The sequence below is a fragment of the Schistocerca piceifrons genome, chromosome 2, assembly GCF_021461385.2.
Source record: "Schistocerca piceifrons isolate TAMUIC-IGC-003096 chromosome 2, iqSchPice1.1, whole genome shotgun sequence".
Taxonomy (NCBI): domain Eukaryota; kingdom Metazoa; phylum Arthropoda; class Insecta; order Orthoptera; family Acrididae; genus Schistocerca; species Schistocerca piceifrons.
Genome location: NC_060139.1, coordinates 645,889,804 through 645,914,645, shown reverse-complemented (window position 1 = coordinate 645,914,645; position 24,842 = coordinate 645,889,804). Strand labels below are relative to the sequence as shown.

At 48.6% G+C, this 24,842-nt stretch overlaps 27 non-coding genes across 27 annotated transcripts; all 27 read right to left on the bottom strand.

The window, feature by feature from the left end:
* Positions 1 to 783: 783 nt before the first annotated feature.
* Trnas-gcu lies at positions 784 to 865 on the bottom strand. Its single transcript has one exon. It is a non-coding gene; the product is annotated as a tRNA-Ser (tRNA).
* An 837-nt stretch (positions 866 to 1,702) lies between these two features.
* Positions 1,703 to 1,784, bottom strand: Trnas-gcu. Its single transcript has one exon. It is a non-coding gene; the product is annotated as a tRNA-Ser (tRNA).
* Positions 1,785 to 2,621: 837 nt separating this feature from the next.
* On the bottom strand, positions 2,622 to 2,703 carry Trnas-gcu. Its single transcript has one exon. It is a non-coding gene; the product is annotated as a tRNA-Ser (tRNA).
* Positions 2,704 to 3,538: 835 nt separating this feature from the next.
* On the bottom strand, positions 3,539 to 3,620 carry Trnas-gcu. Its single transcript has one exon. It is a non-coding gene; the product is annotated as a tRNA-Ser (tRNA).
* Positions 3,621 to 4,457: 837 nt separating this feature from the next.
* Trnas-gcu lies at positions 4,458 to 4,539 on the bottom strand. Its single transcript has one exon. It is a non-coding gene; the product is annotated as a tRNA-Ser (tRNA).
* An 836-nt stretch (positions 4,540 to 5,375) lies between these two features.
* On the bottom strand, positions 5,376 to 5,457 carry Trnas-gcu. Its single transcript has one exon. It is a non-coding gene; the product is annotated as a tRNA-Ser (tRNA).
* An 836-nt stretch (positions 5,458 to 6,293) lies between these two features.
* On the bottom strand, positions 6,294 to 6,375 carry Trnas-gcu. The gene has a single exon. It is a non-coding gene; the product is annotated as a tRNA-Ser (tRNA).
* Positions 6,376 to 7,211: 836 nt separating this feature from the next.
* Trnas-gcu lies at positions 7,212 to 7,293 on the bottom strand. The gene has a single exon. It is a non-coding gene; the product is annotated as a tRNA-Ser (tRNA).
* An 836-nt stretch (positions 7,294 to 8,129) lies between these two features.
* Positions 8,130 to 8,211, bottom strand: Trnas-gcu. Its single transcript has one exon. It is a non-coding gene; the product is annotated as a tRNA-Ser (tRNA).
* Positions 8,212 to 9,047: 836 nt separating this feature from the next.
* On the bottom strand, positions 9,048 to 9,129 carry Trnas-gcu. The gene has a single exon. It is a non-coding gene; the product is annotated as a tRNA-Ser (tRNA).
* Positions 9,130 to 9,965: 836 nt separating this feature from the next.
* Positions 9,966 to 10,047, bottom strand: Trnas-gcu. Its single transcript has one exon. It is a non-coding gene; the product is annotated as a tRNA-Ser (tRNA).
* Positions 10,048 to 10,883: 836 nt separating this feature from the next.
* Positions 10,884 to 10,965, bottom strand: Trnas-gcu. The gene has a single exon. It is a non-coding gene; the product is annotated as a tRNA-Ser (tRNA).
* Positions 10,966 to 11,801: 836 nt separating this feature from the next.
* Positions 11,802 to 11,883, bottom strand: Trnas-gcu. The gene has a single exon. It is a non-coding gene; the product is annotated as a tRNA-Ser (tRNA).
* Positions 11,884 to 12,719: 836 nt separating this feature from the next.
* On the bottom strand, positions 12,720 to 12,801 carry Trnas-gcu. Its single transcript has one exon. It is a non-coding gene; the product is annotated as a tRNA-Ser (tRNA).
* Positions 12,802 to 13,637: 836 nt separating this feature from the next.
* Positions 13,638 to 13,719, bottom strand: Trnas-gcu. Its single transcript has one exon. It is a non-coding gene; the product is annotated as a tRNA-Ser (tRNA).
* An 836-nt stretch (positions 13,720 to 14,555) lies between these two features.
* Trnas-gcu lies at positions 14,556 to 14,637 on the bottom strand. The gene has a single exon. It is a non-coding gene; the product is annotated as a tRNA-Ser (tRNA).
* An 836-nt stretch (positions 14,638 to 15,473) lies between these two features.
* Positions 15,474 to 15,555, bottom strand: Trnas-gcu. Its single transcript has one exon. It is a non-coding gene; the product is annotated as a tRNA-Ser (tRNA).
* Positions 15,556 to 16,391: 836 nt separating this feature from the next.
* Positions 16,392 to 16,473, bottom strand: Trnas-gcu. Its single transcript has one exon. It is a non-coding gene; the product is annotated as a tRNA-Ser (tRNA).
* Positions 16,474 to 17,309: 836 nt separating this feature from the next.
* On the bottom strand, positions 17,310 to 17,391 carry Trnas-gcu. The gene has a single exon. It is a non-coding gene; the product is annotated as a tRNA-Ser (tRNA).
* Positions 17,392 to 18,227: 836 nt separating this feature from the next.
* On the bottom strand, positions 18,228 to 18,309 carry Trnas-gcu. The gene has a single exon. It is a non-coding gene; the product is annotated as a tRNA-Ser (tRNA).
* An 836-nt stretch (positions 18,310 to 19,145) lies between these two features.
* On the bottom strand, positions 19,146 to 19,227 carry Trnas-gcu. Its single transcript has one exon. It is a non-coding gene; the product is annotated as a tRNA-Ser (tRNA).
* An 836-nt stretch (positions 19,228 to 20,063) lies between these two features.
* On the bottom strand, positions 20,064 to 20,145 carry Trnas-gcu. The gene has a single exon. It is a non-coding gene; the product is annotated as a tRNA-Ser (tRNA).
* Positions 20,146 to 20,981: 836 nt separating this feature from the next.
* Trnas-gcu lies at positions 20,982 to 21,063 on the bottom strand. Its single transcript has one exon. It is a non-coding gene; the product is annotated as a tRNA-Ser (tRNA).
* Positions 21,064 to 21,899: 836 nt separating this feature from the next.
* Trnas-gcu lies at positions 21,900 to 21,981 on the bottom strand. Its single transcript has one exon. It is a non-coding gene; the product is annotated as a tRNA-Ser (tRNA).
* A 724-nt stretch (positions 21,982 to 22,705) lies between these two features.
* On the bottom strand, positions 22,706 to 22,787 carry Trnas-gcu. Its single transcript has one exon. It is a non-coding gene; the product is annotated as a tRNA-Ser (tRNA).
* An 836-nt stretch (positions 22,788 to 23,623) lies between these two features.
* Positions 23,624 to 23,705, bottom strand: Trnas-gcu. Its single transcript has one exon. It is a non-coding gene; the product is annotated as a tRNA-Ser (tRNA).
* An 836-nt stretch (positions 23,706 to 24,541) lies between these two features.
* Trnas-gcu lies at positions 24,542 to 24,623 on the bottom strand. Its single transcript has one exon. It is a non-coding gene; the product is annotated as a tRNA-Ser (tRNA).
* Between the last annotated feature and the right edge of the window lie 219 nt (positions 24,624 to 24,842).

The window sequence follows — 24,842 nt, the reverse complement described above, 5'->3', positions numbered from 1 at the left end:
CGATTCGAAAACGCATTCAAAACATCGTACTGGGCCGGTGTTAACGTCTAATTCCAAGCCGCAGTGCAGCCGACCAAGCTCCCACTCGCGAATCGTTTAATGACAGCATCCGTCCACGTCGATATCCGATCGGGGCAAAATCACCGGCCCACCTATTTACTGCAGGAATAAGCATTGTATCGACATGCAGTGTCGTCTAATGCAAATGAGAAAGGTGCTGTGCATTCTTTTCCAAGACTTACTGCAACGAAACGTACAGCTCGATACGCTACACTGATATTGCTTGCAAGGTTTTGACGTTCCCCCTAGCCCAAGATTGTCCTGCTGTTTGCGATGGAGCTTGGTGTTTGGGTCGGCCACTAGCGACGGATGGCTGCAAAGTCAAGTCTCTCCAGTGGGCCCTGCCAAATCGCTTCTGTAGATGGCGGCCTCACTTGAAACAAACTGTCGTAAGGCGACAGTTGTGCTACAGATGGATTATTATAGGCTCGATACGTTAAAATGACTGCGACAGGTATGCACTTAAATATAAATTAGAGCTCGTCGTTCGCAAATACCAACATACTCGTAGCTGCAGCCGAAATTTGATTGGTTTGTAGATCTCGAAATGATGTTTAATTCGAAGGGCATACGCTATGGAATGTTGTGCGCTTTCATCTGGTGGGCAGTTTTGTCTCGTATTTCATTCACACGCTATTTGCCACGTACACGCGTTGTTGTTACTACTGAGTGGCGTTTCGCACGGAGGAGTGACCGCAAACGCGTGCTTCACGTAAAATGCATCGACAAGGATGGGATTCGAAGCCACGCGTGCAGAGCACATTGGATTAGCAGTCCAACGCCTTAACCACTCGGCCACCTCGTCTGCTGGTACAACAGCTGTGTCTTGGGCTAGTGCTTGCGGAAAGAAGACATTTGTCGATTCGAAAACGCATTCAAAACATCGTACTGGGCCGGTGTTAACGTCTAATTCCAAGCCGCAGTGCAGCCGACCAAGCTCCCACTCGCGAATCGTTTAATGACAGCATCCGTCCACGTCGATATCCGATCGGGGGCAAAATCACCGGCCCACCTATTTACTGCAGGAATAAGCATTGTATCGACATGCAGTGTCGTCTAATGCAAATGAGAAAGGTGCTGTGCATTCTTTTCCAAGACTTACTGCAACGAAACGTACAGCTCGATACGCTACACTGATATTGCTTGCAAGGTTTTGACGTTCCCCCTAGCCCAAGATTGTCCTGCTGTTTGCGATGGAGCTTGGTGTTTGGTCGGCCACTAGCGACGGATGGCTGCAAAGTCAAGTCTCTCCAGTGGGCCCTGCCAAATCGCTTCTGTAGATGGCGGCCTCACTTGAAACAAACTGTCGTAAGGCGACAGTTGTGCTACAGATGGATTATTATAGGCTCGATACGTTAAAATGACTGCGACAGGTATGCACTTAAATATAAATTAGAGCTCGTCGTTCGCAAATACCAACATACTCGTAGCTGCAGCCGAAATTTGATTGGTTTGTAGATCTCGAAATGATGTTTAATTCGAAGGGCATACGCTATGGAATGTTGTGCGCTTTCATCTGGTGGGCAGTTTTGTCTCGTATTTCATTCACACGCTATTTGCCACGTACACGCGTTGTTGTTACTACTGAGTGGCGTTTCGCACGGAGGAGTGACCGCAAACGCGTGCTTCACGTAAAATGCATCGACAAGGATGGGATTCGAACCCACGCGTGCAGAGCACATTGGATTAGCAGTCCAACGCCTTAACCACTCGGCCACCTCGTCTGCTGGTACAACAGCTGTGTCTTGGGCTAGTGCTTGCGGAAAGAAGACATTTGTCGATTCGAAAACGCATTCAAAACATCGTACTGGGCCGGTGTTAACGTCTAATTCCAAGCCCGCAGTGCAGCCGACCAAGCTCCCACTCGCGAATCGTTTAATGACAGCATCCGTCCACGTCGATATCCGATCGGGGCAAAATCACCGGCCCACCTATTTACTGCAGGAATAAGCATTGTATCGACATGCAGTGTCGTCTAATGCAAATGAGAAAGGTGCTGTGCATTCTTTTCCAAGACTTACTGCAACGAAACGTACAGCTCGATACGCTACACTGATATTGCTTGCAAGGTTTTGACGTTCCCCCTAGCCCAAGATTGTCCTGCTGTTTGCGATGGAGCTTGGTGTTTGGTCGGCCACTAGCGACGGATGGCTGCAAAGTCAAGTCTCTCCAGTGGGCCCTGCCAAATCGCTTCTGTAGATGGCGGCCTCACTTGAAACAAACTGTCGTAAGGCGACAGTTGTGCTACAGATGGATTATTATAGGCTCGATACGTTAAAATGACTGCGACAGGTATGCACTTAAATATAAATTAGAGCTCGTCGTTCGCAAATACCAACATACTCGTAGCTGCAGCCGAAATTTGATTGGTTTGTAGATCTCGAAATGATGTTTAATTCGAAGGGCATACGCTATGGAATGTTGTGCGCTTTCATCTGGTGGGCAGTTTTGTCTCGTATTTCATTCACACGCTATTTGCCACGTACACGCGTTGTTGTTACTACTGAGTGGCGTTTCGCACGGAGGAGTGACCGCAAACGCGTGCTTCACGTAAAATGCATCGACAAGGATGGGATTCGAAGCCACGCGTGCAGAGCACATTGGATTAGCAGTCCAACGCCTTAACCACTCGGCCACCTCGTCTGCTGGTACAACAGCTGTGTCTTGGGCTAGTGCTTGCGGAAAGAAGACATTTGTCGATTCGAAAACGCATTCAAAACATCGTACTGGGCCGGTGTTAACGTCTAATTCCAAGCCGCAGTGCAGCCGACCAAGCTCCCACTCGCGAATCGTTTAATGACAGCATCCGTCCACGTCGATATCCGATCGGGGCAAAATCACCGGCCCACCTATTTACTGCAGGAATAAGCATTGTATCGACATGCAGTGTCGTCTAATGCAAATGAGAAAGGTGCTGTGCATTCTTTTCCAAGACTTACTGCAACGAAACGTACAGCTCGATACGCTACACTGATATTGCTTGCAAGGTTTGACGTTCCCCCTAGCCCAAGATTGTCCTGCTGTTTGCGATGGAGCTTGGTGTTTGGTCGGCCACTAGCGACGGATGGCTGCAAAGTCAAGTCTCTCCAGTGGGCCCTGCCAAATCGCTTCTGTAGATGGCGGCCTCACTTGAAACAAACTGTCGTAAGGCGACAGTTGTGCTACAGATGGATTATTATAGGCTCGATACGTTAAAATGACTGCGACAGGTATGCACTTAAATATAAATTAGAGCTCGTCGTTCGCAAATACCAACATACTCGTAGCTGCAGCCGAAATTTGATTGGTTTGTAGATCTCGAAATGATGTTTAATTCGAAGGGCATACGCTATGGAATGTTGTGCGCTTTCATCTGGTGGGCAGTTTTGTCTCGTATTTCATTCACACGCTATTTGCCACGTACACGCGTTGTTGTTACTACTGAGTGGCGTTTCGCACGGAGGAGTGACCGCAAACGCGTGCTTCACGTAAAATGCATCGACAAGGATGGGATTCGAAGCCACGCGTGCAGAGCACATTGGATTAGCAGTCCAACGCCTTAACCACTCGGCCACCTCGTCTGCTGGTACAACAGCTGTGTCTTGGGCTAGTGCTTGCGGAAAGAAGACATTTGTCGATTCGAAAACGCATTCAAAAACATCGTACTGGGCCGGTGTTAACGTCTAATTCCAAGCCGCAGTGCAGCCGACCAAGCTCCCACTCGCGAATCGTTTAATGACAGCATCCGTCCACGTCGATATCCGATCGGGGCAAAATCACCGGCCCACCTATTTACTGCAGGAATAAGCATTGTATCGACATGCAGTGTCGTCTAATGCAAATGAGAAAGGTGCTGTGCATTCTTTTCCAAGACTTACTGCAACGAAACGTACAGCTCGATACGCTACACTGATATTGCTTGCAAGGTTTTGACGTTCCCCCTAGCCCAAGATTGTCCTGCTGTTTGCGATGGAGCTTGGTGTTTGGTCGGCCACTAGCGACGGATGGCTGCAAAGTCAAGTCTCTCCAGTGGGCCCTGCCAAATCGCTTCTGTAGATGGCGGCCTCACTTGAAACAAACTGTCGTAAGGCGACAGTTGTGCTACAGATGGATTATTATAGGCTCGATACGTTAAAATGACTGCGACAGGTATGCACTTAAATATAAATTAGAGCTCGTCGTTCGCAAATACCAACATACTCGTAGCTGCAGCCGAAATTTGATTGGTTTGTAGATCTCGAAATGATGTTTAATTCGAAGGGCATACGCTATGGAATGTTGTGCGCTTTCATCTGGTGGGCAGTTTTGTCTCGTATTTCATTCACACGCTATTTGCCACGTACACGCGTTGTTGTTACTACTGAGTGGCGTTTCGCACGGAGGAGTGACCGCAAACGCGTGCTTCACGTAAAATGCATCGACAAGGATGGGATTCGAACCCACGCGTGCAGAGCACATTGGATTAGCAGTCCAACGCCTTAACCACTCGGCCACCTCGTCTGCTGGTACAACAGCTGTGTCTTGGGCTAGTGCTTGCGGAAAGAAGACATTTGTCGATTCGAAAACGCATTCAAAACATCGTACTGGGCCGGTGTTAACGTCTAATTCCAAGCCGCAGTGCAGCCGACCAAGCTCCCACTCGCGAATCGTTTAATGACAGCATCCGTCCACGTCGATATCCGATCGGGGCAAAATCACCGGCCCACCTATTTACTGCAGGAATAAGCATTGTATCGACATGCAGTGTCGTCTAATGCAAATGAGAAAGGTGCTGTGCATTCTTTTCCAAGACTTACTGCAACGAAACGTACAGCTCGATACGCTACACTGATATTGCTTGCAAGGTTTTGACGTTCCCCCTAGCCCAAGATTGTCCTGCTGTTTGCGATGGAGCTTGGTGTTTGGTCGGCCACTAGCGACGGATGGCTGCAAAGTCAAGTCTCTCCAGTGGGCCCTGCCAAATCGCTTCTGTAGATGGCGGCCTCACTTGAAACAAACTGTCGTAAGGCGACAGTTGTGCTACAGATGGATTATTATAGGCTCGATACGTTAAAATGACTGCGACAGGTATGCACTTAAATATAAATTAGAGCTCGTCGTTCGCAAATACCAACATACTCGTAGCTGCAGCCGAAATTTGATTGGTTTGTAGATCTCGAAATGATGTTTAATTCGAAGGGCATACGCTATGGAATGTTGTGCGCTTTCATCTGGTGGGCAGTTTTGTCTCGTATTTCATTCACACGCTATTTGCCACGTACACGCGTTGTTGTTACTACTGAGTGGCGTTTCGCACGGAGGAGTGACCGCAAACGCGTGCTTCACGTAAAATGCATCGACAAGGATGGGATTCGAAGCCACGCGTGCAGAGCACATTGGATTAGCAGTCCAACGCCTTAACCACTCGGCCACCTCGTCTGCTGGTACAACAGCTGTGTCTTGGGCTAGTGCTTGCGGAAAGAAGACATTTGTCGATTCGAAAACGCATTCAAAACATCGTACTGGGCCGGTGTTAACGTCTAATTCCAAGCCGCAGTGCAGCCGACCAAGCTCCCACTCGCGAATCGTTTAATGACAGCATCCGTCCACGTCGATATCCGATCGGGGCAAAATCACCGGCCCACCTATTTACTGCAGGAATAAGCATTGTATCGACATGCAGTGTCGTCTAATGCAAATGAGAAAGGTGCTGTGCATTCTTTTCCAAGACTTACTGCAACGAAACGTACAGCTCGATACGCTACACTGATATTGCTTGCAAGGTTTTGACGTTCCCCCTAGCCCAAGATTGTCCTGCTGTTTGCGATGGAGCTTGGTGTTTGGTCGGCCACTAGCGACGGATGGCTGCAAAGTCAAGTCTCTCCAGTGGGCCCTGCCAAATCGCTTCTGTAGATGGCGGCCTCACTTGAAACAAACTGTCGTAAGGCGACAGTTGTGCTACAGATGGATTATTATAGGCTCGATACGTTAAAATGACTGCGACAGGTATGCACTTAAATATAAATTAGAGCTCGTCGTTCGCAAATACCAACATACTCGTAGCTGCAGCCGAAATTTGATTGGTTTGTAGATCTCGAAATGATGTTTAATTCGAAGGGCATACGCTATGGAATGTTGTGCGCTTTCATCTGGTGGGCAGTTTTGTCTCGTATTTCATTCACACGCTATTTGCCACGTACACGCGTTGTTGTTACTACTGAGTGGCGTTTCGCACGGAGGAGTGACCGCAAACGCGTGCTTCACGTAAAATGCATCGACAAGGATGGGATTCGAACCCACGCGTGCAGAGCACATTGGATTAGCAGTCCAACGCCTTAACCACTCGGCCACCTCGTCTGCTGGTACAACAGCTGTGTCTTGGGCTAGTGCTTGCGGAAAGAAGACATTTGTCGATTCGAAAACGCATTCAAAACATCGTACTGGGCCGGTGTTAACGTCTAATTCCAAGCCGCAGTGCAGCCGACCAAGCTCCCACTCGCGAATCGTTTAATGACAGCATCCGTCCACGTCGATATCCGATCGGGGCAAAATCACCGGCCCACCTATTTACTGCAGGAATAAGCATTGTATCGACATGCAGTGTCGTCTAATGCAAATGAGAAAGGTGCTGTGCATTCTTTTCCAAGACTTACTGCAACGAAACGTACAGCTCGATACGCTACACTGATATTGCTTGCAAGGTTTTGACGTTCCCCCTAGCCCAAGATTGTCCTGCTGTTTGCGATGGAGCTTGGTGTTTGGTCGGCCACTAGCGACGGATGGCTGCAAAGTCAAGTCTCTCCAGTGGGCCCTGCCAAATCGCTTCTGTAGATGGCGGCCTCACTTGAAACAAACTGTCGTAAGGCGACAGTTGTGCTACAGATGGATTATTATAGGCTCGATACGTTAAAATGACTGCGACAGGTATGCACTTAAATATAAATTAGAGCTCGTCGTTCGCAAATACCAACATACTCGTAGCTGCAGCCGAAATTTGATTGGTTTGTAGATCTCGAAATGATGTTTAATTCGAAGGGCATACGCTATGGAATGTTGTGCGCTTTCATCTGGTGGGCAGTTTTGTCTCGTATTTCATTCACACGCTATTTGCCACGTACACGCGTTGTTGTTACTACTGAGTGGCGTTTCGCACGGAGGAGTGACCGCAAACGCGTGCTTCACGTAAAATGCATCGACAAGGATGGGATTCGAAGCCACGCGTGCAGAGCACATTGGATTAGCAGTCCAACGCCTTAACCACTCGGCCACCTCGTCTGCTGGTACAACAGCTGTGTCTTGGGCTAGTGCTTGCGGAAAGAAGACATTTGTCGATTCGAAAACGCATTCAAAACATCGTACTGGGCCGGTGTTAACGTCTAATTCCAAGCCGCAGTGCAGCCGACCAAGCTCCCACTCGCGAATCGTTTAATGACAGCATCCGTCCACGTCGATATCCGATCGGGGCAAAATCACCGGCCCACCTATTTACTGCAGGAATAAGCATTGTATCGACATGCAGTGTCGTCTAATGCAAATGAGAAAGGTGCTGTGCATTCTTTTCCAAGACTTACTGCAACGAAACGTACAGCTCGATACGCTACACTGATATTGCTTGCAAGGTTTTGACGTTCCCCCTAGCCCAAGATTGTCCTGCTGTTTGCGATGGAGCTTGGTGTTTGGTCGGCCACTAGCGACGGATGGCTGCAAAGTCAAGTCTCTCCAGTGGGCCCTGCCAAATCGCTTCTGTAGATGGCGGCCTCACTTGAAACAAACTGTCGTAAGGCGACAGTTGTGCTACAGATGGATTATTATAGGCTCGATACGTTAAAATGACTGCGACAGGTATGCACTTAAATATAAATTAGAGCTCGTCGTTCGCAAATACCAACATACTCGTAGCTGCAGCCGAAATTTGATTGGTTTGTAGATCTCGAAATGATGTTTAATTCGAAGGGCATACGCTATGGAATGTTGTGCGCTTTCATCTGGTGGGCAGTTTTGTCTCGTATTTCATTCACACGCTATTTGCCACGTACACGCGTTGTTGTTACTACTGAGTGGCGTTTCGCACGGAGGAGTGACCGCAAACGCGTGCTTCACGTAAAATGCATCGACAAGGATGGGATTCGAACCCACGCGTGCAGAGCACATTGGATTAGCAGTCCAACGCCTTAACCACTCGGCCACCTCGTCTGCTGGTACAACAGCTGTGTCTTGGGCTAGTGCTTGCGGAAAGAAGACATTTGTCGATTCGAAAACGCATTCAAAACATCGTACTGGGCCGGTGTTAACGTCTAATTCCAAGCCGCAGTGCAGCCGACCAAGCTCCCACTCGCGAATCGTTTAATGACAGCATCCGTCCACGTCGATATCCGATCGGGGCAAAATCACCGGCCCACCTATTTACTGCAGGAATAAGCATTGTATCGACATGCAGTGTCGTCTAATGCAAATGAGAAAGGTGCTGTGCATTCTTTTCCAAGACTTACTGCAACGAAACGTACAGCTCGATACGCTACACTGATATTGCTTGCAAGGTTTTGACGTTCCCCCTAGCCCAAGATTGTCCTGCTGTTTGCGATGGAGCTTGGTGTTTGGTCGGCCACTAGCGACGGATGGCTGCAAAGTCAAGTCTCTCCAGTGGGCCCTGCCAAATCGCTTCTGTAGATGGCGGCCTCACTTGAAACAAACTGTCGTAAGGCGACAGTTGTGCTACAGATGGATTATTATAGGCTCGATACGTTAAAATGACTGCGACAGGTATGCACTTAAATATAAATTAGAGCTCGTCGTTCGCAAATACCAACATACTCGTAGCTGCAGCCGAAATTTGATTGGTTTGTAGATCTCGAAATGATGTTTAATTCGAAGGGCATACGCTATGGAATGTTGTGCGCTTTCATCTGGTGGGCAGTTTTGTCTCGTATTTCATTCACACGCTATTTGCCACGTACACGCGTTGTTGTTACTACTGAGTGGCGTTTCGCACGGAGGAGTGACCGCAAACGCGTGCTTCACGTAAAATGCATCGACAAGGATGGGATTCGAACCCACGCGTGCAGAGCACATTGGATTAGCAGTCCAACGCCTTAACCACTCGGCCACCTCGTCTGCTGGTACAACAGCTGTGTCTTGGGCTAGTGCTTGCGGAAAGAAGACATTTGTCGATTCGAAAACGCATTCAAAACATCGTACTGGGCCGGTGTTAACGTCTAATTCCAAGCCGCAGTGCAGCCGACCAAGCTCCCACTCGCGAATCGTTTAATGACAGCATCCGTCCACGTCGATATCCGATCGGGGCAAAATCACCGGCCCACCTATTTACTGCAGGAATAAGCATTGTATCGACATGCAGTGTCGTCTAATGCAAATGAGAAAGGTGCTGTGCATTCTTTTCCAAGACTTACTGCAACGAAACGTACAGCTCGATACGCTACACTGATATTGCTTGCAAGGTTTTGACGTTCCCCCTAGCCCAAGATTGTCCTGCTGTTTGCGATGGAGCTTGGTGTTTGGTCGGCCACTAGCGACGGATGGCTGCAAAGTCAAGTCTCTCCAGTGGGCCCTGCCAAATCGCTTCTGTAGATGGCGGCCTCACTTGAAACAAACTGTCGTAAGGCGACAGTTGTGCTACAGATGGATTATTATAGGCTCGATACGTTAAAATGACTGCGACAGGTATGCACTTAAATATAAATTAGAGCTCGTCGTTCGCAAATACCAACATACTCGTAGCTGCAGCCGAAATTTGATTGGTTTGTAGATCTCGAAATGATGTTTAATTCGAAGGGCATACGCTATGGAATGTTGTGCGCTTTCATCTGGTGGGCAGTTTTGTCTCGTATTTCATTCACACGCTATTTGCCACGTACACGCGTTGTTGTTACTACTGAGTGGCGTTTCGCACGGAGGAGTGACCGCAAACGCGTGCTTCACGTAAAATGCATCGACAAGGATGGGATTCGAACCCACGCGTGCAGAGCACATTGGATTAGCAGTCCAACGCCTTAACCACTCGGCCACCTCGTCTGCTGGTACAACAGCTGTGTCTTGGGCTAGTGCTTGCGGAAAGAAGACATTTGTCGATTCGAAAACGCATTCAAAACATCGTACTGGGCCGGTGTTAACGTCTAATTCCAAGCCGCAGTGCAGCCGACCAAGCTCCCACTCGCGAATCGTTTAATGACAGCATCCGTCCACGTCGATATCCGATCGGGGCAAAATCACCGGCCCACCTATTTACTGCAGGAATAAGCATTGTATCGACATGCAGTGTCGTCTAATGCAAATGAGAAAGGTGCTGTGCATTCTTTTCCAAGACTTACTGCAACGAAACGTACAGCTCGATACGCTACACTGATATTGCTTGCAAGGTTTTGACGTTCCCCCTAGCCCAAGATTGTCCTGCTGTTTGCGATGGAGCTTGGTGTTTGGTCGGCCACTAGCGACGGATGGCTGCAAAGTCAAGTCTCTCCAGTGGGCCCTGCCAAATCGCTTCTGTAGATGGCGGCCTCACTTGAAACAAACTGTCGTAAGGCGACAGTTGTGCTACAGATGGATTATTATAGGCTCGATACGTTAAAATGACTGCGACAGGTATGCACTTAAATATAAATTAGAGCTCGTCGTTCGCAAATACCAACATACTCGTAGCTGCAGCCGAAATTTGATTGGTTTGTAGATCTCGAAATGATGTTTAATTCGAAGGGCATACGCTATGGAATGTTGTGCGCTTTCATCTGGTGGGCAGTTTTGTCTCGTATTTCATTCACACGCTATTTGCCACGTACACGCGTTGTTGTTACTACTGAGTGGCGTTTCGCACGGAGGAGTGACCGCAAACGCGTGCTTCACGTAAAATGCATCGACAAGGATGGGATTCGAACCCACGCGTGCAGAGCACATTGGATTAGCAGTCCAACGCCTTAACCACTCGGCCACCTCGTCTGCTGGTACAACAGCTGTGTCTTGGGCTAGTGCTTGCGGAAAGAAGACATTTGTCGATTCGAAAACGCATTCAAAACATCGTACTGGGCCGGTGTTAACGTCTAATTCCAAGCCGCAGTGCAGCCGACCAAGCTCCCACTCGCGAATCGTTTAATGACAGCATCCGTCCACGTCGATATCCGATCGGGGCAAAATCACCGGCCCACCTATTTACTGCAGGAATAAGCATTGTATCGACATGCAGTGTCGTCTAATGCAAATGAGAAAGGTGCTGTGCATTCTTTTCCAAGACTTACTGCAACGAAACGTACAGCTCGATACGCTACACTGATATTGCTTGCAAGGTTTTGACGTTCCCCCTAGCCCAAGATTGTCCTGCTGTTTGCGATGGAGCTTGGTGTTTGGTCGGCCACTAGCGACGGATGGCTGCAAAGTCAAGTCTCTCCAGTGGGCCCTGCCAAATCGCTTCTGTAGATGGCGGCCTCACTTGAAACAAACTGTCGTAAGGCGACAGTTGTGCTACAGATGGATTATTATAGGCTCGATACGTTAAAATGACTGCGACAGGTATGCACTTAAATATAAATTAGAGCTCGTCGTTCGCAAATACCAACATACTCGTAGCTGCAGCCGAAATTTGATTGGTTTGTAGATCTCGAAATGATGTTTAATTCGAAGGGCATACGCTATGGAATGTTGTGCGCTTTCATCTGGTGGGCAGTTTTGTCTCGTATTTCATTCACACGCTATTTGCCACGTACACGCGTTGTTGTTACTACTGAGTGGCGTTTCGCACGGAGGAGTGACCGCAAACGCGTGCTTCACGTAAAATGCATCGACAAGGATGGGATTCGAACCCACGCGTGCAGAGCACATTGGATTAGCAGTCCAACGCCTTAACCACTCGGCCACCTCGTCTGCTGGTACAACAGCTGTGTCTTGGGCTAGTGCTTGCGGAAAGAAGACATTTGTCGATTCGAAAACGCATTCAAAACATCGTACTGGGCCGGTGTTAACGTCTAATTCCAAGCCGCAGTGCAGCCGACCAAGCTCCCACTCGCGAATCGTTTAATGACAGCATCCGTCCACGTCGATATCCGATCGGGGCAAAATCACCGGCCCACCTATTTACTGCAGGAATAAGCATTGTATCGACATGCAGTGTCGTCTAATGCAAATGAGAAAGGTGCTGTGCATTCTTTTCCAAGACTTACTGCAACGAAACGTACAGCTCGATACGCTACACTGATATTGCTTGCAAGGTTTTGACGTTCCCCCTAGCCCAAGATTGTCCTGCTGTTTGCGATGGAGCTTGGTGTTTGGTCGGCCACTAGCGACGGATGGCTGCAAAGTCAAGTCTCTCCAGTGGGCCCTGCCAAATCGCTTCTGTAGATGGCGGCCTCACTTGAAACAAACTGTCGTAAGGCGACAGTTGTGCTACAGATGGATTATTATAGGCTCGATACGTTAAAATGACTGCGACAGGTATGCACTTAAATATAAATTAGAGCTCGTCGTTCGCAAATACCAACATACTCGTAGCTGCAGCCGAAATTTGATTGGTTTGTAGATCTCGAAATGATGTTTAATTCGAAGGGCATACGCTATGGAATGTTGTGCGCTTTCATCTGGTGGGCAGTTTTGTCTCGTATTTCATTCACACGCTATTTGCCACGTACACGCGTTGTTGTTACTACTGAGTGGCGTTTCGCACGGAGGAGTGACCGCAAACGCGTGCTTCACGTAAAATGCATCGACAAGGATGGGATTCGAACCCACGCGTGCAGAGCACATTGGATTAGCAGTCCAACGCCTTAACCACTCGGCCACCTCGTCTGCTGGTACAACAGCTGTGTCTTGGGCTAGTGCTTGCGGAAAGAAGACATTTGTCGATTCGAAAACGCATTCAAAACATCGTACTGGGCCGGTGTTAACGTCTAATTCCAAGCCGCAGTGCAGCCGACCAAGCTCCCACTCGCGAATCGTTTAATGACAGCATCCGTCCACGTCGATATCCGATCGGGGCAAAATCACCGGCCCACCTATTTACTGCAGGAATAAGCATTGTATCGACATGCAGTGTCGTCTAATGCAAATGAGAAAGGTGCTGTGCATTCTTTTCCAAGACTTACTGCAACGAAACGTACAGCTCGATACGCTACACTGATATTGCTTGCAAGGTTTTGACGTTCCCCCTAGCCCAAGATTGTCCTGCTGTTTGCGATGGAGCTTGGTGTTTGGTCGGCCACTAGCGACGGATGGCTGCAAAGTCAAGTCTCTCCAGTGGGCCCTGCCAAATCGCTTCTGTAGATGGCGGCCTCACTTGAAACAAACTGTCGTAAGGCGACAGTTGTGCTACAGATGGATTATTATAGGCTCGATACGTTAAAATGACTGCGACAGGTATGCACTTAAATATAAATTAGAGCTCGTCGTTCGCAAATACCAACATACTCGTAGCTGCAGCCGAAATTTGATTGGTTTGTAGATCTCGAAATGATGTTTAATTCGAAGGGCATACGCTATGGAATGTTGTGCGCTTTCATCTGGTGGGCAGTTTTGTCTCGTATTTCATTCACACGCTATTTGCCACGTACACGCGTTGTTGTTACTACTGAGTGGCGTTTCGCACGGAGGAGTGACCGCAAACGCGTGCTTCACGTAAAATGCATCGACAAGGATGGGATTCGAACCCACGCGTGCAGAGCACATTGGATTAGCAGTCCAACGCCTTAACCACTCGGCCACCTCGTCTGCTGGTACAACAGCTGTGTCTTGGGCTAGTGCTTGCGGAAAGAAGACATTTGTCGATTCGAAAACGCATTCAAAACATCGTACTGGGCCGGTGTTAACGTCTAATTCCAAGCCGCAGTGCAGCCGACCAAGCTCCCACTCGCGAATCGTTTAATGACAGCATCCGTCCACGTCGATATCCGATCGGGGCAAAATCACCGGCCCACCTATTTACTGCAGGAATAAGCATTGTATCGACATGCAGTGTCGTCTAATGCAAATGAGAAAGGTGCTGTGCATTCTTTTCCAAGACTTACTGCAACGAAACGTACAGCTCGATACGCTACACTGATATTGCTTGCAAGGTTTTGACGTTCCCCCTAGCCCAAGATTGTCCTGCTGTTTGCGATGGAGCTTGGTGTTTGGTCGGCCACTAGCGACGGATGGCTGCAAAGTCAAGTCTCTCCAGTGGGCCCTGCCAAATCGCTTCTGTAGATGGCGGCCTCACTTGAAACAAACTGTCGTAAGGCGACAGTTGTGCTACAGATGGATTATTATAGGCTCGATACGTTAAAATGACTGCGACAGGTATGCACTTAAATATAAATTAGAGCTCGTCGTTCGCAAATACCAACATACTCGTAGCTGCAGCCGAAATTTGATTGGTTTGTAGATCTCGAAATGATGTTTAATTCGAAGGGCATACGCTATGGAATGTTGTGCGCTTTCATCTGGTGGGCAGTTTTGTCTCGTATTTCATTCACACGCTATTTGCCACGTACACGCGTTGTTGTTACTACTGAGTGGCGTTTCGCACGGAGGAGTGACCGCAAACGCGTGCTTCACGTAAAATGCATCGACAAGGATGGGATTCGAACCCACGCGTGCAGAGCACATTGGATTAGCAGTCCAACGCCTTAACCACTCGGCCACCTCGTCTGCTGGTACAACAGCTGTGTCTTGGGCTAGTGCTTGCGGAAAGAAGACATTTGTCGATTCGAAAACGCATTCAAAACATCGTACTGGGCCGGTGTTAACGTCTAATTCCAAGCCGCAGTGCAGCCGACCAAGCTCCCACTCGCGAATCGTTTAATGACAGCATCCGTCCACGTCGATATCCGATCGGGGCAAAATCACCGGCCCACCTATTTACTGCAGGAATAAGCATTGTATCGACATGCAGTGTCGTCTAATGCAAATGAGAAAGGTGCTGTGCATTCTTTTCCAAGACTTACTGCAACGAAACGTACAGCTCGATACGCTACACTGATATTGCTTGCAAGGTTTTGACGTTCCCCCTAGCCCAAGATTGTCCTGCTGTTTGCGATGGAGCTTGGTGTTTGGTCGGCCACTAGCGACGGATGGCTGCAAAGTCAAGTCTCTCCAGTGGGCCCTGCCAAATCGCTTCTGTAGATGGCGGCCTCACTTGAAACAAACTGTCGTAAGGCGACAGTTGTGCTACAGATGGATTATTATAGGCTCGATACGTTAAAATGACTGCGACAGGTATGCACTTAAATATAAATTAGAGCTCGTCGTTCGCAAATACCAACATACTCGTAGCTGCAGCCGAAATTTGATTGGTTTGTAGATCTCGAAATGATGTTTAATTCGAAGGGCATACGCTATGGAATGTTGTGCGCTTTCATCTGGTGGGCAGTTTTGTCTCGTATTTCATTCACACGCTATTTGCCACGTACACGCGTTGTTGTTACTACTGAGTGGCGTTTCGCACGGAGGAGTGACCGCAAACGCGTGCTTCACGTAAAATGCATCGACAAGGATGGGATTCGAACCCACGCGTGCAGAGCACATTGGATTAGCAGTCCAACGCCTTAACCACTCGGCCACCTCGTCTGCTGGTACAACAGCTGTGTCTTGGGCTAGTGCTTGCGGAAAGAAGACATTTGTCGATTCGAAAACGCATTCAAAACATCGTACTGGGCCGGTGTTAACGTCTAATTCCAAGCCGCAGTGCAGCCGACCAAGCTCCCACTCGCGAATCGTTTAATGACAGCATCCGTCCACGTCGATATCCGATCGGGGCAAAATCACCGGCCCACCTATTTACTGCAGGAATAAGCATTGTATCGACATGCAGTGTCGTCTAATGCAAATGAGAAAGGTGCTGTGCATTCTTTTCCAAGACTTACTGCAACGAAACGTACAGCTCGATACGCTACACTGATATTGCTTGCAAGGTTTTGACGTTCCCCCTAGCCCAAGATTGTCCTGCTGTTTGCGATGGAGCTTGGTGTTTGGTCGGCCACTAGCGACGGATGGCTGCAAAGTCAAGTCTCTCCAGTGGGCCCTGCCAAATCGCTTCTGTAGATGGCGGCCTCACTTGAAACAAACTGTCGTAAGGCGACAGTTGTGCTACAGATGGATTATTATAGGCTCGATACGTTAAAATGACTGCGACAGGTATGCACTTAAATATAAATTAGAGCTCGTCGTTCGCAAATACCAACATACTCGTAGCTGCAGCCGAAATTTGATTGGTTTGTAGATCTCGAAATGATGTTTAATTCGAAGGGCATACGCTATGGAATGTTGTGCGCTTTCATCTGGTGGGCAGTTTTGTCTCGTATTTCATTCACACGCTATTTGCCACGTACACGCGTTGTTGTTACTACTGAGTGGCGTTTCGCACGGAGGAGTGACCGCAAACGCGTGCTTCACGTAAAATGCATCGACAAGGATGGGATTCGAACCCACGCGTGCAGAGCACATTGGATTAGCAGTCCAACGCCTTAACCACTCGGCCACCTCGTCTGCTGGTACAACAGCTGTGTCTTGGGCTAGTGCTTGCGGAAAGAAGACATTTGTCGATTCGAAAACGCATTCAAAACATCGTACTGGGCCGGTGTTAACGTCTAATTCCAAGCCGCAGTGCAGCCGACCAAGCTCCCACTCGCGAATCGTTTAATGACAGCATCCGTCCACGTCGATATCCGATCGGGGCAAAATCACCGGCCCACCTATTTACTGCAGGAATAAGCATTGTATCGACATGCAGTGTCGTCTAATGCAAATGAGAAAGGTGCTGTGCATTCTTTTCCAAGACTTACTGCAACGAAACGTACAGCTCGATACGCTACACTGATATTGCTTGCAAGGTTTTGACGTTCCCCCTAGCCCAAGATTGTCCTGCTGTTTGCGATGGAGCTTGGTGTTTGGTCGGCCACTAGCGACGGATGGCTGCAAAGTCAAGTCTCTCCAGTGGGCCCTGCCAAATCGCTTCTGTAGATGGCGGCCTCACTTGAAACAAACTGTCGTAAGGCGACAGTTGTGCTACAGATGGATTATTATAGGCTCGATACGTTAAAATGACTGCGACAGGTATGCACTTAAATATAAATTAGAGCTCGTCGTTCGCAAATACCAACATACTCGTAGCTGCAGCCGAAATTTGATTGGTTTGTAGATCTCGAAATGATGTTTAATTCGAAGGGCATACGCTATGGAATGTTGTGCGCTTTCATCTGGTGGGCAGTTTTGTCTCGTATTTCATTCACACGCTATTTGCCACGTACACGCGTTGTTGTTACTACTGAGTGGCGTTTCGCACGGAGGAGTGACCGCAAACGCGTGCTTCACGTAAAATGCATCGACAAGGATGGGATTCGAACCCACGCGTGCAGAGCACATTGGATTAGCAGTCCAACGCCTTAACCACTCGGCCACCTCGTCTGCTGGTACAACAGCTGTGTCTTGGGCTAGTGCTTGCGGAAAGAAGACATTTGTCGATTCGAAAACGCATTCAAAACATCGTACTGGGCCGGTGTTAACGTCTAATTCCAAGCCGCAGTGCAGCCGACCAAGCTCCCACTCGCGAATCGTTTAATGACAGCATCCGTCCACGTCGATATCCGATCGGGGCAAAATCACCGGCCCACCTATTTACTGCAGGAATAAGCATTGTATCGACATGCAGTGTCGTCTAATGCAAATGAGAAAGGTGCTGTGCATTCTTTTCCAAGACTTACTGCAACGAAACGTACAGCTCGATACGCTACACTGATATTGCTTGCAAGGTTTTGACGTTCCCCCTAGCCCAAGATTGTCCTGCTGTTTGCGATGGAGCTTGGTGTTTGGTCGGCCACTAGCGACGGATGGCTGCAAAGTCAAGTCTCTCCAGTGGGCCCTGCCAAATCGCTTCTGTAGATGGCGGCCTCACTTGAAACAAACTGTCGTAAGGCGACAGTTGTGCTACAGATGGATTATTATAGGCTCGATACGTTAAAATGACTGCGACAGGTATGCACTTAAATATAAATTAGAGCTCGTCGTTCGCAAATACCAACATACTCGTAGCTGCAGCCGAAATTTGATTGGTTTGTAGATCTCGAAATGATGTTTAATTCGAAGGGCATACGCTATGGAATGTTGTGCGCTTTCATCTGGTGGGCAGTTTTGTCTCGTATTTCATTCACACGCTATTTGCCACGTACACGCGTTGTTGTTACTACTGAGTGGCGTTTCGCACGGAGGAGTGACCGCAAACGCGTGCTTCACGTAAAATGCATCGACAAGGATGGGATTCGAACCCACGCGTGCAGAGCACATTGGATTAGCAGTCCAACGCCTTAACCACTCGGCCACCTCGTCTGCTGGTACAACAGCTGTGTCTTGGGCTAGTGCTTGCGGAAAGAAGACATTTGTCGATTCGAAAACGCATTCAAAACATCGTACTGGGCCGGTGTTAACGTCTAATTCCAAGCCGCAGTGCAGCCGACCAAGCTCCCACTCGCGAATCGTTTAATGACAGCATCCGTCCACGTCGATATCCGATCGGGGCAAAATCACCGGCCCACCTATTTACTGCAGGAATAAGCATTGTATCGACATGCAGTGTCGTCTAATGCAAATGAGAAAGGTGCTGTGCATTCTTTTCCAAGACTTACTGCAACGAAACGTACAGCTCGATACGCTACACTGATATTGCTTGCAAGGTTTTGACGTTCCCCCTAGCCCAAGATTGTCCTGCTGTTTGCGATGGAGCTTGGTGTTTGGTCGGCCACTAGCGACGGATGGCTGCAAAGTCAAGTCTCTCCAGTGGGCCCTGCCAAATCGCTTCTGTAGATGGCGGCCTCACTTGAAACAAACTGTCGTAAGGCGACAGTTGTGCTACAGATGGATTATTATAGGCTCGATACGTTAAAATGACTGCGACAGGTATGCACTTAAATATAAATTAGAGCTCGTCGTTCGCAAATACCAACATACTCGTAGCTGCAGCCGAAATTTGATTGGTTTGTAGATCTCGAAATGATGTTTAATTCGAAGGGCATACGCTATGGAATGTTGTGCGCTTTCATCTGGTGGGCAGTTTTGTCTCGTATTTCATTCACACGCTATTTGCCACGTACACGCGTTGTTGTTACTACTGAGTGGCGTTTCGCACGGAGGAGTGACCGCAAACGCGTGCTTCACGTAAAATGCATCGACAAGGATGGGATTCGAACCCACGCGTGCAGAGCACATTGGATTAGCAGTCCAACGCCTTAACCACTCGGCCACCTCGTCTGCTGGTACAACAGCTGTGTCTTGGGCTAGTGCTTGCGGAAAGAAGACATTTGTCGATTCGAAAACGCATTCAAAACATCGTACTGGGCCGGTGTTAACGTCTAATTCCAAGCCGCAGTGCAGCCGACCAAGCTCCCACTCGCGAATCGTTTAATGACAGCATCCGTCCACGTCGATATCCGATCGGGGCAAAATCACCGGCCCACCTATTTACTGCAGGAATAAGCATTGTATCGACATGCAGTGTCGTCTAATGCAAATGAGAAAGGTGCTGTGCATTCTTTTCCAAGACTTACTGCAACGAAACGTACAGCTCGATACGCTACACTGATATTGCTTGCAAGGTTTTGACGTTCCCCCTAGCCCAAGATTGTCCTGCTGTTTGCGATGGAGCTTGGTGTTTGGTCGGCCACTAGCGACGGATGGCTGCAAAGTCAAGTCTCTCCAGTGGGCCCTGCCAAATCGCTTCTGTAGATGGCGGCCTCACTTGAAACAAACTGTCGTAAGGCGACAGTTGTGCTACAGATGGATTATTATAGGCTCGATACGTTAAAATGACTGCGACAGGTATGCACTTAAATATAAATTAGAGCTCGTCGTTCGCAAATACCAACATACTCGTAGCTGCAGCCGAAATTTGATTGGTTTGTAGATCTCGAAATGATGTTTAATTCGAAGGGCATACGCTATGGAATGTTGTGCGCTTTCATCTGGTGGGCAGTTTTGTCTCGTATTTCATTCACACGCTATTTGCCACGTACACGCGTTGTTGTTACTACTGAGTGGCGTTTCGCACGGAGGAGTGACCGCAAACGCGTGCTTCACGTAAAATGCATCGACAAGGATGGGATTCGAACCCACGCGTGCAGAGCACATTGGATTAGCAGTCCAACGCCTTAACCACTCGGCCACCTCGTCTGCTGGTACAACAGCTGTGTCTTGGGCTAGTGCTTGCGGAAAGAAGACATTTGTCGATTCGAAAACGCATTCAAAACATCGTACTGGGCCGGTGTTAACGTCTAATTCCAAGCCGCAGTGCAGCCGACCAAGCTCCCACTCGCGAATCGTTTAATGACAGCATCCGTCCACGTCGATATCCGATCGGGGCAAAATCACCGGCCCACCTATTTACTGCAGGAATAAGCATTGTATCGACATGCAGTGTCGTCTAATGCAAATGAGAAAGGTGCTGTGCATTCTTTTCCAAGACTTACTGCAACGAAACGTACAGCTCGATACGCTACACTGATATTGCTTGCAAGGTTTTGACGTTCCCCCTAGCCCAAGATTGTCCTGCTGTTTGCGATGGAGCTTGGTGTTTGGTCGGCCACTAGCGACGGATGGCTGCAAAGTCAAGTCTCTCCAGTGGGCCCTGCCAAATCGCTTCTGTAGATGGCGGCCTCACTTGAAACAAACTGTCGTAAGGCGACAGTTGTGCTACAGATGGATTATTATAGGCTCGATACGTTAAAATGACTGCGACAGGTATGCACTTAAATATAAATTAGAGCTCGTCGTTCGCAAATACCAACATACTCGTAGCTGCAGCCGAAATTTGATTGGTTTGTAGATCTCGAAATGATGTTTAATTCGAAGGGCATACGCTATGGAATGTTGTGCGCTTTCATCTGGTGGGCAGTTTTGTCTCGTATTTCATTCACACGCTATTTGCCACGTACACGCGTTGTTGTTACTACTGAGTGGCGTTTCGCACGGAGGAGTGACCGCAAACGCGTGCTTCACGTAAAATGCATCGACAAGGATGGGATTCGAACCCACGCGTGCAGAGCACATTGGATTAGCAGTCCAACGCCTTAACCACTCGGCCACCTCGTCTGCTGGTACAACAGCTGTGTCTTGGGCTAGTGCTTGCGGAAAGAAGACATTTGTCGATTCGAAAACGCATTCAAAACATCGTACTGGGCCGGTGTTAACGTCTAATTCCAAGCCGCAGTGCAGCCGACCAAGCTCCCACTCGCGAATCGTTTAATGACAGCATCCGTCCACGTCGATATCCGATCGGGGCAAAATCACCGGCCCACCTATTTACTGCAGGAATAAGCATTGTATCGACATGCAGTGTCGTCTAATGCAAATGAGAAAGGTGCTGTGCATTCTTTTCCAAGACTTACTGCAACGAAACGTACAGCTCGATACGCTACACTGATATTGCTTGCAAGGTTTTGACGTTCCCCCTAGCCCAAGATTGTCCTGCTGTTTGCGATGGAGCTTGGTGTTTGGTCGGCCACTAGCGACGGATGGCTGCAAAGTCAAGTCTCTCCAGTGGGCCCTGCCAAATCGCTTCTGTAGATGGCGGCCTCACTTGAAACAAACTGTCGTAAGGCGACAGTTGTGCTACAGATGGATTATTATAGGCTCGATACGTTAAAATGACTGCGACAGGTATGCACTTAAATATAAATTAGAGCTCGTCGTTCGCAAATACCAACATACTCGTAGCTGCAGCCGAAATTTGATTGGTTTGTAGATCTCGAAATGATGTTTAATTCGAAGGGCATACGCTATGGAATGTTGTGCGCTTTCATCTGGTGGGCAGTTTTGTCTCGTATTTCATTCACACGCTATTTGCCACGTACACGCGTTGTTGTTACTACTGAGTGGCGTTTCGCACGGAGGAGTGACCGCAAACGCGTGCTTCACGTAAAATGCATCGACAAGGATGGGATTCGAACCCACGCGTGCAGAGCACATTGGATTAGCAGTCCAACGCCTTAACCACTCGGCCACCTCGTCTGCTGGTACAACAGCTGTGTCTTGGGCTAGTGCTTGCGGAAAGAAGACATTTGTCGATTCGAAAACGCATTCAAAACATCGTACTGGGCCGGTGTTAACGTCTAATTCCAAGCCGCAGTGCAGCCGACCAAGCTCCCACTCGCGAATCGTTTAATGACAGCATCCGTCCACGTCGATATCCGATCGGGGCAAAATCACCGGCCCACCTATTTACTGCAGGAATAAGCATTGTATCGACATGCAGTGTCGTCTAATGCAAATGAGAAAGGTGCTGTGCATTCTTTTCCAAGACTTACTGCAACGAAACGTACAGCTCGATACGCTACACTGATATTGCTTGCAAGGTTTTGACGTTCCCCCTAGCCCAAGATTGTCCTGCTGTTTGCGATGGAGCTTGGTGTTTGGTGCTACAGATGGATTATTATAGGCTCGATACGTTAAAATGACTGCGACAGGTATGCACTTAAATATAAATTAGAGCTCGTCGTTCGCAAATACCAACATACTCGTAGCTGCAGCCGAAATTTGATTGGTTTGTAGATCTCGAAATGATGTTTAATTCGAAGGGCATACGCTATGGAATGTTGTGCGCTTTCATCTGGTGGGCAGTTTTGTCTCGTATTTCATTCACACGCTATTTGCCACGTACACGCGTTGTTGTTACTACTGAGTGGCGTTTCGCACGGAGGAGTGACCGCAAACGCGTGCTTCACGTAAAATGCATCGACAAGGATGGGATTCGAACCCACGCGTGCAGAGCACATTGGATTAGCAGTCCAACGCCTTAACCACTCGGCCACCTCGTCTGCTGGTACAACAGCTGTGTCTTGGGCTAGTGCTTGCGGAAAGAAGACATTTGTCGATTCGAAAACGCATTCAAAACATCGTACTGGGCCGGTGTTAACGTCTAATTCCAAGCCGCAGTGCAGCCGACCAAGCTCCCACTCGCGAATCGTTTAATGACAGCATCCGTCCACGTCGATATCCGATCGGGGCAAAATCACCGGCCCACCTATTTACTGCAGGAATAAGCATTGTATCGACATGCAGTGTCGTCTAATGCAAATGAGAAAGGTGCTGTGCATTCTTTTCCAAGACTTACTGCAACGAAACGTACAGCTCGATACGCTACACTGATATTGCTTGCAAGGTTTTGACGTTCCCCCTAGCCCAAGATTGTCCTGCTGTTTGCGATGGAGCTTGGTGTTTGGTCGGCCACTAGCGACGGATGGCTGCAAAGTCAAGTCTCTCCAGTGGGCCCTGCCAAATCGCTTCTGTAGATGGCGGCCTCACTTGAAACAAACTGTCGTAAGGCGACAGTTGTGCTACAGATGGATTATTATAGGCTCGATACGTTAAAATGACTGCGACAGGTATGCACTTAAATATAAATTAGAGCTCGTCGTTCGCAAATACCAACATACTCGTAGCTGCAGCCGAAATTTGATTGGTTTGTAGATCTCGAAATGATGTTTAATTCGAAGGGCATACGCTATGGAATGTTGTGCGCTTTCATCTGGTGGGCAGTTTTGTCTCGTATTTCATTCACACGCTATTTGCCACGTACACGCGTTGTTGTTACTACTGAGTGGCGTTTCGCACGGAGGAGTGACCGCAAACGCGTGCTTCACGTAAAATGCATCGACAAGGATGGGATTCGAACCCACGCGTGCAGAGCACATTGGATTAGCAGTCCAACGCCTTAACCACTCGGCCACCTCGTCTGCTGGTACAACAGCTGTGTCTTGGGCTAGTGCTTGCGGAAAGAAGACATTTGTCGATTCGAAAACGCATTCAAAACATCGTACTGGGCCGGTGTTAACGTCTAATTCCAAGCCGCAGTGCAGCCGACCAAGCTCCCACTCGCGAATCGTTTAATGACAGCATCCGTCCACGTCGATATCCGATCGGGGCAAAATCACCGGCCCACCTATTTACTGCAGGAATAAGCATTGTATCGACATGCAGTGTCGTCTAATGCAAATGAGAAAGGTGCTGTGCATTCTTTTCCAAGACTTACTGCAACGAAACGTACAGCTCGATACGCTACACTGATATTGCTTGCAAGGTTTTGACGTTCCCCCTAGCCCAAGATTGTCCTGCTGTTTGCGATGGAGCTTGGTGTTTGGTCGGCCACTAGCGACGGATGGCTGCAAAGTCAAGTCTCTCCAGTGGGCCCTGCCAAATCGCTTCTGTAGATGGCGGCCTCACTTGAAACAAACTGTCGTAAGGCGACAGTTGTGCTACAGATGGATTATTATAGGCTCGATACGTTAAAATGACTGCGACAGGTATGCACTTAAATATAAATTAGAGCTCGTCGTTCGCAAATACCAACATACTCGTAGCTGCAGCCGAAATTTGATTGGTTTGTAGATCTCGAAATGATGTTTAATTCGAAGGGCATACGCTATGGAATGTTGTGCGCTTTCATCTGGTGGGCAGTTTTGTCTCGTATTTCATTCACACGCTATTTGCCACGTACACGCGTTGTTGTTACTACTGAGTGGCGTTTCGCACGGAGGAGTGACCGCAAACGCGTGCTTCACGTAAAATGCATCGACAAGGATGGGATTCGAACCCACGCGTGCAGAGCACATTGGATTAGCAGTCCAACGCCTTAACCACTCGGCCACCTCGTCTGCTGGTACAACAGCTGTGTCTTGGGCTAGTGCTTGCGGAAAGAAGACATTTGTCGATTCGAAAACGCATTCAAAACATCGTACTGGGCCGGTGTTAACGTCTAATTCCAAGCCGCAGTGCAGCCGACCAAGCTCCCACTCGCGAATCGTTTAATGACAGCATCCGTCCACGTCGATATCCGATCGGGGCAAAATCACCGGCCCACCTATTTACTGCAG